Source organism: Phyllobates terribilis, unplaced genomic scaffold, assembly GCF_046119375.1.
Source record: "Phyllobates terribilis strain yellow unplaced genomic scaffold, ASM4611937v1 Scaffold_2__4_contigs__length_985480577, whole genome shotgun sequence".
NCBI lineage: Eukaryota > Metazoa > Chordata > Amphibia > Anura > Dendrobatidae > Phyllobates > Phyllobates terribilis.
Genome location: NW_027362762.1, coordinates 448,030,039 through 448,042,916, shown reverse-complemented (window position 1 = coordinate 448,042,916; position 12,878 = coordinate 448,030,039). Strand labels below are relative to the sequence as shown.

The 12,878-nt window shown below is 31.3% G+C and overlaps 1 protein-coding gene across 1 annotated transcript in view; it reads right to left on the bottom strand.

Annotated features, from left to right (window-relative positions):
* The window catches only part of TBX4 (T-box transcription factor 4), a 326,480-nt gene extending 322,394 nt beyond the window's left edge, over positions 1-4,086 (bottom strand). Inside the window, exon 1 of the mRNA XM_073670565.1 lies at positions 3,749-4,086. The gene's annotated coding sequence lies outside the window, so the exon portion shown is untranslated. The remainder of the gene's footprint in view (positions 1-3,748) is intronic.
* Positions 4,087-12,878: the final 8,792 nt, after the last annotated feature.

Here is a 12,878-nt window from a genome sequence, read left to right as displayed (position 1 = left end):
TCAACCAAAGATAAACTAATAGATCGCTAAGGATAATATTACAGTGGCTGGCCTTATGGCCTTTTGCCATAGAATATTTTGATAAACTCTCAGTCTGGTGTTTGTTTTCTCACAAATTTGCATTTGAGATAGTCGTATATAGGCAAATACATTTATCAAAATTCCCTATAGGCAATTTTTTTTTTATCGGATATTTTTATGGCGGCAGAATTTTCACAGTACAACTTGAATCATTTTTATGTATATAAAAGTAATACAAAAACATAAAATGGGAATCATAACATTGTTTCTAGCATTTGCCTTTCTAGACTATTGAAGTCCCCCTGGCTAAGTAGTTAGACATTGAAAAATAGAGTGTAATATGTGAAAGCTGTTAGTACAGATGTCTTATACAGTAAGTAATAGAGCACCATTAAATTAATGCCTTGTGTAAGTGAGATGAATGAGGTTCCACCTGGAGAAAAACACTATTGTTTAAATATTGGGTTAAACTGAAGACTGATCTTTTCTAATTGTATATTAAAGCACCAATCAAGTTCACCATATCGGTTTTAACATTTTAATAAATAGTAACATTTAGACAGCAAGAATAAGTGTTTTGCCTAGTGTATATGTGTACTTTTATGCCCTGACAAGTATGAGGTTCCAGTTTCGATAATTCATAGTGCATTTTTTCACCAGTAAATTAGCTTAATATATTTCTTTTACATATACTTTTTTGCATATGTGTGTGTTTATTTTACATTTCTTTCTTACATATATTGCTAAGCATGTGTCTTCTGAATTTTTTTATTATTATTCTCTACCAAATCAAATTCACAATATAAATTAATTTATCCATTTCATGTTTTGTCTAAATACAATATTTATATTTTTACTGCCTGTTAATAAATGATCCTGAAATGTTACTAGTCTTGAATATTTGCTATGTATATCATATATACCCTATCTAAATTAGAAAACAAATTGTCTTTTTTAGGGAGATCAGTGTTAGTAAAGAGCAATTAGACACAGGAACCTTGAGTGGTGTATATTTATATAGGGCAACTAAGAAAAATAAATTCTAGAATGTGATAAAAATATGGTCATATGGTTATAGCGATACATTTATAGATAAAATGTTACTAAATCACATGTGCTGTCACATATCACATTCAATAGAACTGCTTCCAATTAGAAATTCTATGTCAATAGTATTTCTAATTGAAAGTCCGTTCTATCAAATGTGATAGTGATAGCCCAGACAATGTATATGCGGATATATATTATATGTGCATATATATGTGTGTGTATGTGTGTGTATATACATATATATATAAATATATATGTATACATAAAATAATTATATTAACTATATATAATTATTGAACAATTATATTTATATATACATATATATTTATACATATATGTATATATACAGGTGTATATATATATATATATATATATATATATATATATATACATATGAATACAGATATATATTTATATAAATATATATATATTAATATATATATATTTGTATGTCACATATGTGACAGTATACAAACAATATACTTTGTGTATATTACGGTTAGCAACATACATTTTTCCCGGCGAAAAAAATCTGACCAGGAACGTGAGATCGCATATCGGTGTAAGTGTGCAAAAACTAGGATTAAAGGAGACTCCTCTTAAACTTGGACAGAGACTGGAGAAAAAACAATAAAGATAAGGTATGACAGCAGCGCTGGACGACCTGGTGCTCATCAACCTAGACTTTTACTGGAGAAAGGCAGTTTTCATTCTTAACCAGGCAGGAGTGAGAGATGTGTATGTCAAGCAAAGTGCAGTCAACATCCAGCAAAAGTCATTGCTAGAGATTCAATGTCATGCGGTTTTACAGGTGACTTGTATCACCTCCTTTGGGTTAAGTGTTTTCTCCTATTGCATGACAACAAAACATATTTTATCTAGAAGAAACAGAGAGTCCGGTCTGACAGCTGCAGTTTTGCATGAAGTAAGGTATTTTTTCCTATTTTACAGAATTGCTGTTAATGGAGAACCTTGGTGCAATGATGTCATGAATTATGTGCCATTGTTCATAATATTGAGGTAATGCGATGATGCCGCCAAACCTACTAAATCTCCTGTAACTTATTTCTAATAATCTTTTTTTTTTAACATGTTGTTTATCAAATATCTACTTTAATATTTTTTTAATTTTTTTTTTCATGCTGATGAATATTTTGAATTATTAAAATAACTATTGATTAATACAGATAAATATGTATAAACAGCTATATAGAACATGTGGTTAAATGAAAAATGAAATTGTCATGATAGTTACTCATTGTCTTATCTTTTTGGTTATGATAAACTTATCTACCGTAAAATATAGTGTAGTAAGAAATTACATGTTTTGATTTCATATTATAGAAAAGTTAGGTATAATTTACCAAAAATTTACATTGATAAACAAGTTATTGAAAAAAAATTGAATATTTAAATTTGGAGTTCAATTAATACATGGTAATAAAGAAAAATGTATAAATGAGTGATTAAATGCTGTAATTATTGAGGCAAATTGATAGTGGTGTATTTTCTATGCAGCGCAGTAGCAATATTTATTTACTACACTGATTAGCTGTAATATTTTTCTTCATCTTTTTTATATTTGATTTTCATAATATTGATGCATAGTTTTATGGAAGTAAATACAGATGACAGAGAGATAGATAAATAGGGAGATAGAAATGCTTTAAGTAGATAAATAAATAGATTGTAGAGATAGATAGATAGATAGATAGATAGATAGATAGATAGATAGATAGATGTTCAATAAAAGGTGCTGAAAACGTTTTAAGGAAATCTACTTGAAAAATTGTAAAAATACTTACATAAAAAAAAGCCAAACAAAGGTCAAGGTTACGGCCAGTATTAAATTATCGAATATTCTAATTGCCGAATCAATTTAGTTAAAAAATAATTCAACACACTACACATATGTTAGATAAAAAATAGATATAAAAAATCTATTTCATGAATGTACTATTATTACTCTAAGTTATCAGTAGCGTAAACTGAAATTACAGGATTTAAGTGATTATAGTGTACCAGACATGCAAGATACCTATTCTACGGCATTTGTTCAGAGCCTAACGTGGGGGCAAAGATAGAATATTTTCCAGGTTTTCCTTTGTCTAGAGTATATTTCTGTAATGTAAAACACTTGTAGGCCCATGTCGAATGGAAAATCTGCTAGTAGTTCTGGAGCGGCCACTTCCAGGATAACCAGGCCCAACCAGCAGCCATAGGACAAAGATTTTGTAGTGAAAGGATGTGGCAGTCTAAGGAGGAGGAGAATGGGGCTGGGGATTGCAAGACAAAATTTGCAGCCTGTTGTACCTGCAGAAGGTACCATAAGGATCATTTAAGGCAGTGTTTACTCTGCTGCGATGGGCCTCTGAAACCGTTATCATGCCAGTGACTCTTAAAGACTTTTAAGTTCAGATTGTTTGTCAGATAATTTCAATTCTAATGGTGCTTAATGCTGCATGAAAGATTACAGAGCGTACTTTATTTGATTTTCCTGACCACTCTTCACAACAGACAAGGTATAATGTATTACACGCACACATCTCACAACAATGCCAGTGATGAACGACATGCAGCCGTGTATATACTCCTCTTATCTCCCTAGCATATTCACATACAGGATTTACAGGCAAAAGTAAAAGACACAAAAAGTAAAGAGATGTTGAACACTTACACTGGTTTTACAATGTCCAAAGTCTGACACTTCACTTATATGTAAATTGCATCCAGATAAAGAGAAGCAACATGCCCTGAGACAAGTAGCTGAAAGCACAAGGTCTTGGGTCCTGTCTTCGTGCAGGGAAGAAGCTGGGCCAGACGTAGGTTGGTTCTGAGTAGGACCGAAGATAAGACGGAAGCTGGAAGCTGAGAGATGAGGGTTTTGACAGGAGGTTTAGAAACAGCTGGTGGTACCGGTGAAAGGGTTCCTGTCCAGTGGAAGCATCCTGATCACTGATCACACACAGCAGAGAGGAGACATTCCCAGATCCCACAGAAACTTTTCCTTGATCTTCTCTAAAAAATGTTTCTCAGAGATAGAATTTTTGGCCTTCTTTCTCCCTCCCCTTTCAGTCTCCCCCTCCTGCTGACGTTGCTGCTGTCAATCAGTCCCAGTAGAACTCTGTTCCAGCAATATTATGCACACAAAACTTAACTATTTTAGTCCTTCGTATATTACTATGCTACTGCTTTATGAAAGCAGCTCATAATCTAATTCCATTGACCATTTCAATTCATAACTTACACCTATCCTTCTAAACTCCCTCGTGCTGGGGAAGTAAAACAGGACTTGCTACGTGAATAGCGTGTCTCAAAAGTATAAGTAATTTACAGACCCCTTGCTATTATGTGCAAATAAAAAGAATACTTGGTTAATTATTTAATGTAAAAAAATGTAATTAACTCCATGTTAAGAAAAACTTTACTACAATACATTAAGTATAAGCTTTTTTTTACCAGAAAATAATTTTGTTAAAATAGAAAAAAATATTAAAAAAGTAAACCTTTTAACTAAAACTGCATATCACATCCTCCAATGCATGAGAACTACATACTACATGGTTCTGCAATCGATATATATATGGTATGTGTACATATATATATATATATTTTTTTATTATTATTATTTTTTTATTCTCTGAAGTCATAGCAATAGTATGATAGTATAATTTTAGCATTTACTACCTATAACAATTAATCAAGACTAAGTAGAAACAAAGAAGCAATATAGTAATGATTGAAAAAGAAATAAAATAATAGTTCGTAGGAAGGCCTCAGTTTCGGCATAGTTTCTCTATCATCTGGCGGGCAAACAAAGACGAATTGTCCACATGTGAAATTTGTTTTTTTTCAGTTGTTATGCACTTCTTTATGTCTCTTTCATACATATTTTAATATTATTAGTATATTATATAAGACCATCCTATGTTAGCAACTTACATATATGTTAGTTATATTTTCTCGCCAAATCTCGGTCATCACAAGCAAGGCTATAAATTATGAGACTGTGATTTTACATAAATCATTGTCAAACAGAACATATAACAAATAATGAACCCATGATAACTGATAATATTTTCTGCTATCTATACAAAATTGTTAGCAGGAATTAGGATTAAATAGAAATATTGCGTGTGAAATTATATGACTACGGGTTATGAATATTCAGCATCCAATAAACAGCTTTGAGTGGGATGAAGACTGATGATGAATTTTTAATTTAAGGTCACGGGGGTTGCTGCCCAGAGATGGAAATATGTTTTTTTTTTCTTTTTTTGGTGAAATATGAACAATGGCAATGCTTCAGCAAACAGTTGGCTATATATCATTAAACAAAGCAAACTATTCATTTAGTGCCAGCGGCTATTAAAGAGCCAAGCATCGAGACAGTAATAAATAAATATTTTGGAAAGGCTGTACAATGTCAAACTAATGCATTTTACTCCACTTCTAAGGCCATGCTTAGCGGTATAGTGTGGGACTTGTATTCAGCAGAAATTGTCACAAACACACGGCAGCGTTCAGCAATGTTAGGGCCACATAGTTATGCACTGCTGGTGGATTTTTTTTTCTCATTTCCTTCTATACCTTACAATTGACTGCGATTGGAATAAATGGTCTGTATCTAAGCCAATGTCTGTTTGTGAAATATCTGATAGAGGTCTGGTCTTATTACAAACCGCTCCTATTACTACTTACTTGCTCACATAGTGTTATGTTGTCATGTCATAATTACCCATAGATGTATTGTGTATTTCTATCTGTATTTAGAAAAGCAAAAAACTTGAACAGACAAATAAATTATTCACATACATACAAAAACTGGAGGAATATAGTGCTATTATTGCTTGGTTTGTCCACAGGAATTTATATAAATAAGTAGATGGAAAGATAATATAAGTTGATAGATAGATAGATAGATAGATAGATAGATAGATAGATAGATAATACAGGTAGATAAAGATAGATAGATAGATAGATAGATAGAAAGATAGATAGATATGAGATAGATAGAAATATAGATAGATATGAGATAGACATGAGATAGATAGATAGATAGATATGGGATAGATAGATAGATAGATAGATAGATAGATAGATAGATAGATAGATATGGGATAGATAGATAGATAGATAGATAGATAGATAGATATGGGATAGATAGATAGATAGATAGTGGATAGATAGATAGATAGATAGATAGATATGGGATAGATAGATAGATAGATAGATAGATAGATATGGGATAGATAGATGGATAGATAGATAGATAGATAGATAGATAGATAGATATGGGATAGATAGATAGATAGATAGATAGATAGTGGATAGATGTAGGTATTATAACTAGATAGGTAATAGATAGATTAAGGTATCAATATTATACGTAGATAGATAGATGTGGATAGCTGTAGATACTGTAAGTAGATAGGTAATAGATAGATAAATGATAGTGTTAGATATACATACTATATGTAAATAGATGATAGATAGATAGATAGATAGATAGATTGATTGATTGATAATAAAGATATAGATGCTACAAGTAGATAGATTATAGAGATAGATTGCTTATGGATTACTTACAGATACTATAAGTAAATTCATAGATTATACAGATGGACAGATGGAAATTGATTGATAAAGGAGATTAATAGATTGATAATAGAAAGAAATGGATGGATAGATAGATAGATAGATAGATAGATAGATAGATAGATAGACACTAGACAGTTAATAGTGATCTAAAACTTTAATGAAACATCTATATATGGATTTCCATATTGGAAAAAATAGAGAAGTAAATTACAGTTCCAATTATTTTATAGCACTTAAGGTGCCATATTGATTAAGTGGTGAATGATGTATACCAGTCATTGTATTCATTGATATAGGGTGACTGGTTTAAAAATCCTGGCTGAACATTGAACTAGTATACTAACCTCAAAAAAATATAGCAATTTGACCATCTATAGATGTATTGCATTCATTAATGATTATTTACACAGAGTGTAATATGTTATTAACTGTGTCATTTATGGTAACAAATTTCATAACATGGAAGTTTTAACACAATAGCGTTGTATAGGGAAATTCTATTGATAATAATAAACAAGAATATATATTACTTTATATTCTGCTTAAATAAGCCCACCTTCCTTCACTCTCTCTATCATCGCTAAAAGTGTATTCAGAATTATTCTCTTACCAGTTCGGTGAATGCTGATCCTCTCAATGAGATGCACAAAGACCTTTATTTTTCCACAACCTGAACTTTACAAAGGCAACCAATTCTCCAGCATACCGATAGTATAAGAAAGACAATGCTATAAAACTACTGGTTCTTTATGGGCAAGATTTTATCAGATTTTCTTGAAAGTAAATTTAAACCAAACTCACTCCCACAGTCACGTGGTCTAGAAATTGGGAACAGAAGCAGGATAAAGTATACTGGGGTCAACCTTTTAATGAACCATTTTCCTACTCTCAAAAAAAAAATGGTCGTAAGGAGAGATACAGAGATGTTTTACTAAAAGCTTGAAGAAATTGCTTCGGCCCGGTAAGAGTCACAGATGATTTTCCTAATTGTTGTAGCTTTAGGTATAATAAATATAGATGATACATTTGGTAAAGGGTTTTTTTGCATGCAGAGAGCAATGTGCTCCTATGTTGTTGAGCCATGAGGAATTTGATTCAATTAAGTAAATGCCCTTCATTAGTACAGTCATCCATTTACTTCGCAGGAGCCACCCCCTATTGCTTACCCTTAGAATGTAACCACGCTAATTATGTTCATAACGGGAAATGTCTTGTCATGTTAGAACTTCAAGATGGTTTCCATAATAATTTCTAGGAAGTGGACACATTAATAAATAAGCCGCTCTTCAAAATCAAATGTCATGTTTATTTCTGGGAAGTGTTGCAGATCTACCAGACAAAGATCAAACATGGACATCCGTGAGAGCGATTGATTTAGTTCAGCTGCGGTTTGTGCCCTTTTTTTTTTATTTTCTACTTACGTTGGTTTTTGGGCATTGAGCGTTCTATCCATATACAACCTGTATTCACTATTGGCACGCAAATAATACATAACAGTGGAAATAACCATATCTTACAGACCAATAAAGTAGTATCGCTTCCAGAACCTGCCTTAATAACTAATTTAGACATTTCATTGTGAAATACTGTATTTATACAGGATTTATCAGTGTCATCGTTAATATTATTACTATATCTAAAAAAAAGTGATATAATAAAGCCGGAGCTTAAATAGCCAATGAAAAAGTAATTCATAAATAATTAAATTATTTAGTAATATTTTACATATTGGAAACATTACTTTGTAGCATATAAACACAAGTACTTATACATAACAATCATTGGTAGCAATACCATTATAAATCACTATGAATTACATTATGCAGTATTTGATATTAATGATGTGTAAAAGATGAGGATTTTGCATTTTTGTACTTCTTTCTTGACGCTTTCTCTACTAACAAGATCTTCAAGGTGTGATTTGTTGATTTGCCTCAGACATCTAGGTGGGAGCCCAAGGTCTGTGTCAAGTTTACACTTTGAACTTTATATCTCCTTGCCGATTAAGAGTGATCTCTGTGAATGGATCCTTGCACTTTAAAGCAATTATAGCACTGTGTAAACCAATTTTTTGCCAGCAGTGAGACACGACAAACACGCCGTGGAAAGGCGACTTGACTACAGACATATATATATAAGTAAAATCCAGCTAAGAGATACATTGTTTGCACTCACTATATAGCTTCATTACATTTGTACAGCTCTCACATATCCACAGAGGTTGTCCTCACATGATTATATAAGCTATAATGTGGCTTTTTATAGCTGTTATTGATTAGACCGTCATTAACAACTAAATATATGAATGGTTGCAAATTTTTGATCAGGGTAGATCTTCTGAATACTAATAATCTCCTTCGCTAACAGACTAACCTTTATTATGCATATGTTCAGATATTGTTAAATACTTTGCACGTGTTTTGTGGTGCACAGTTGTTGACGAGGGTCCAAGTAAGTAAAAAAAAAAACAACGCGGTTGTCTTAAACCAATGACTGCACAAAGGAGTGAGAAGTGCTCATTTCAGGACATTCCATCTACACACCTAGTAATCTGTGTGATGTGAAGATAATGGTCATCATGAAGCCTCAGTGTCTACACCCTTAACTAAGAACTACTAAAGGATTGGCAATTTATGACCAAGGGATTTACCTTATCTGATATATAGGTCAGGTTAAAAGACATGCTTTTAGTGTAAATTCAAGAATTTTGGACTCAATTTTGAAAGAAGAATAAAGACTATAATTTATAGATTATGTAAAGGTTTTGAAGGAAAATTGGCCTCATTACGTGACCCAATGTGGTTTTAATTTTGCAAAAAACACTTGAGCATCTAAGACTTATATGTAAGTGTATATATACTGTGTATATATATATATATATATATATATATATATATATATATATATATATATACATATTGGTGTTGGACTAATTGTCTATAGCTCTACAAAGGTTGATCTAAATATTACATGAGTTTTACAAGTTAAGCAAATAACCTTATTATTGTTTTCCCATGTTGACTCAATGCCAGGAGTCACCCAATAGCAGGGGGTTTTAGTGGCAAAGAAAAGCAAGTTAGCAATGAGAAATAGTAGGGCAGCACTAGAGGACACAGAAAACCCCTTGGATAAGTAATAGATGTAAGTGACTCACAGCTCATGCACATAACCATTTCCTTTGCAGTGTGGCTTTTAATGACTGCAATCTAAACCAAACTAATGCAATTAGGCAGTAATTTACCCATAGAAATAAATAGGATCCATCAATTAATCAGTTGTTTTCACAAAAGCATACCGGTAATGTCCTACATTTTTATAATAGATGTAACATAATAATGCATTTTTATGCTTAGTTTTATAGTTATATATTATCATCATCATTAATAGTATAGCACTTTTACATACAGGCCAGCTTAGCCAATAATTAAGATGTATAAAGGAGTGACGTTCCTCAGATTTTCTAGGTTTATAGGCTTCAATTTATAGTATAACTGAGGGGTATTAATAAATGTAATATTTGAAGTGTACAGTACAAATCTCAATAGCTAGAAGACCATCTAAACATGATGCTTTCCTAAACATGATGCTTTCTCTTAATAACCTGTGTCTAAATGAAGTAGAAACCACGTTCTTGTATTATTTGGTATTTCCTCCTACTCAATGGTTTTTAATTGAAGTGTGCCTATGAGGCTCTAAATGGTATAACTTGCCCTTAGTAATTAACAAGTAAAGGATGCAATATAACCAGGAGAATTAAAGAGAAAGAAGTAAAAAGAAATGTATGGTGCATTTTTTAACCCACCTTCCTCCTCCCATTTTTTTCAAACCATATGATACTTTTCCCTTACTGAGCAAGGCACGTGTGATCTATAGAGGGGGCTATAGCAATCTATGAAAATATCTTTATCATATTCAATCATGAAACTCAAAGATCAGACATAGTTAAAAATAATGTGTCTACATTATTCTATGCTGTACATTTATGCTATAAAAGAATATACATGTCATAAAGGTCAAGTTGTCAAATTTGTTGACAAAAACTAATGTCGTCAGACTAAGGCATGAGAATTTTAACTACCATTTTAACTGGTATTTTGTTAAAAGGTAGCTAATAGTATGAATTAATTATTAATTAATCAATTAATTAATGGATATTTGACAGAACCCATTAACTTCAAATTCATGAAAAATTACATCAGCTTTTATCAACTAACCTTAAATATGATAGTTAACAAGAATGGAAAAACTTAGCACAGATTCAATGATTTTTATGGGCCTTAAAATGAAAACTGAAAAAATGCATTAGTTAAAAGATGGAAACATACATGTCTACATTTGCTATTTTCCTTGTTTAACTAAAACACCATACACAGTTGAAAAGTCATAAAAGTAACATAATTTACTAGCGATCTAATCACCATGTTATGTTCTAATGATATATTTATCTCTCATATATGTATATATATATGTATATATATATATATACACATATACATATCCTGTATATGTCACAGACAATATTGATTTTCAAAATTACAAATTACTAAGCTTCTGTGATCTGGTAGAGCACAATTGCCATTTTCACATACCCTAAGAAAAAATTTTTCACATACCCCAAGAAAATGTGTTTTTTTTTAAGTATTATAACAAGTTTAAAGAACGTATGATATGTAAACAAACCGAGTGACTGCACACAAATGCTGTCAAATCTCCCTTCTTTGAACTTTCTCTTTTAAATTCCTATATAAGGATTGAGAAATAAACCGAAAATCTTCTTGATCCCAAAGCCAAAAATATTTAACTGCATCAATATGCTCTTTACTACTGGTAAATACTACCGGTTGCACATTATTTGTCATAAAATGGGACAGAATGTTTATGTACATGAAGAAAATGAATTTACAAGAATAATCTTGTTTAAATATTTAGCATATCACACAGGGTCAGTTGTTCATTAATTGTGATCATTTTGAAACTTTTATTTGTTTAACCTTGTCAGGACTTGGAATATCACCTCGGTCAATTTTAAGGTAGTGTGATGTATATGCGTTGCTCCTAATAGACCATTCATCCTCGTTAAGACGCTAAAACCCAAATAAGAGGAGCACAAATGCAAAATAGTAAGCTTAGATTTACAATAAAAATACAAATCAGCTAATAACATTCAAAAATTAGAAAACAAAATATTTATGATGTCCATTGTTTAGCATTAGTGAAAAAGTGCTATTTTGTTGTTTTTTTTCCTTTTCTGGTATTATGATATATTTGTAAATTGTATTTCTTTTTTAAGTTCATTTGCACTTTTTTTTCTAGTGAAACTCAAAATGTAAAAACAGAAAATGTTTTTTTATTCCATTTAAATTGTATTTTTTTTTTAAATTCAAAGGAATAATGTATGCATTATTGGTAATGATCTAATTATTGTTAATAAACAGTAAATTGATGAAAATGTGTCAGTGTTGGTGGATTGTTGAAAAGTGTTATGACCTGTGAGAAGTAAAATGTTTGTGAGTATTTTTCGGGACAACGTAATAAAAAAAAATCTGTAGATTACTCGAAGATGCCTGGAGGAGTAGAGTGAAGACAGTGTTCAATGTATGGAATCTTCCATGGTGTGAGGAGATGATTTGTTTGTTTTTCAAAGGCTGTGAAGAATGACTAAAGTAGATTGTCAGCGCTTTCAAGATAGATTGTTAGGTACATTGAAAATACACTGATCTGTTTTTTCACTTTGGCAATGATTTTCTTAAGAAAGCAGAGGGAGTGATTCTTATCTACTCGAATACTCGCCCATTGCTCCATTTTTTCTGAAAAACGGATGAAAGTATACAAGACATACTGTGAATCTATTACCCTGATTTATGTGAATATTGAAGAATATCATTTTATTGTCCCTTATTTGATATTGCATTTATTTCTGATTACCTTTGAACATATTGCTATATATTTTGAATCTTATAATAAAAAATTTAGAGCTAATTGTGTATAATTGTCATAAATTAAAATCTGCAATGTTTTTTACTTTGTTAAAAAAATAAATAAATAATAAATAAAAAAAAATACACTGGCTTGTCTCAGTCTTGGATAAGAATGATTTGTGTGTGGTTAGATAAATGACATTGGTTGCTACGTATATGTCTTGACGATTTCTTTGGATTGAGATGCCTGATACCGAGTATGGTTTGAGGTACAGCAAAAGTGTAAGG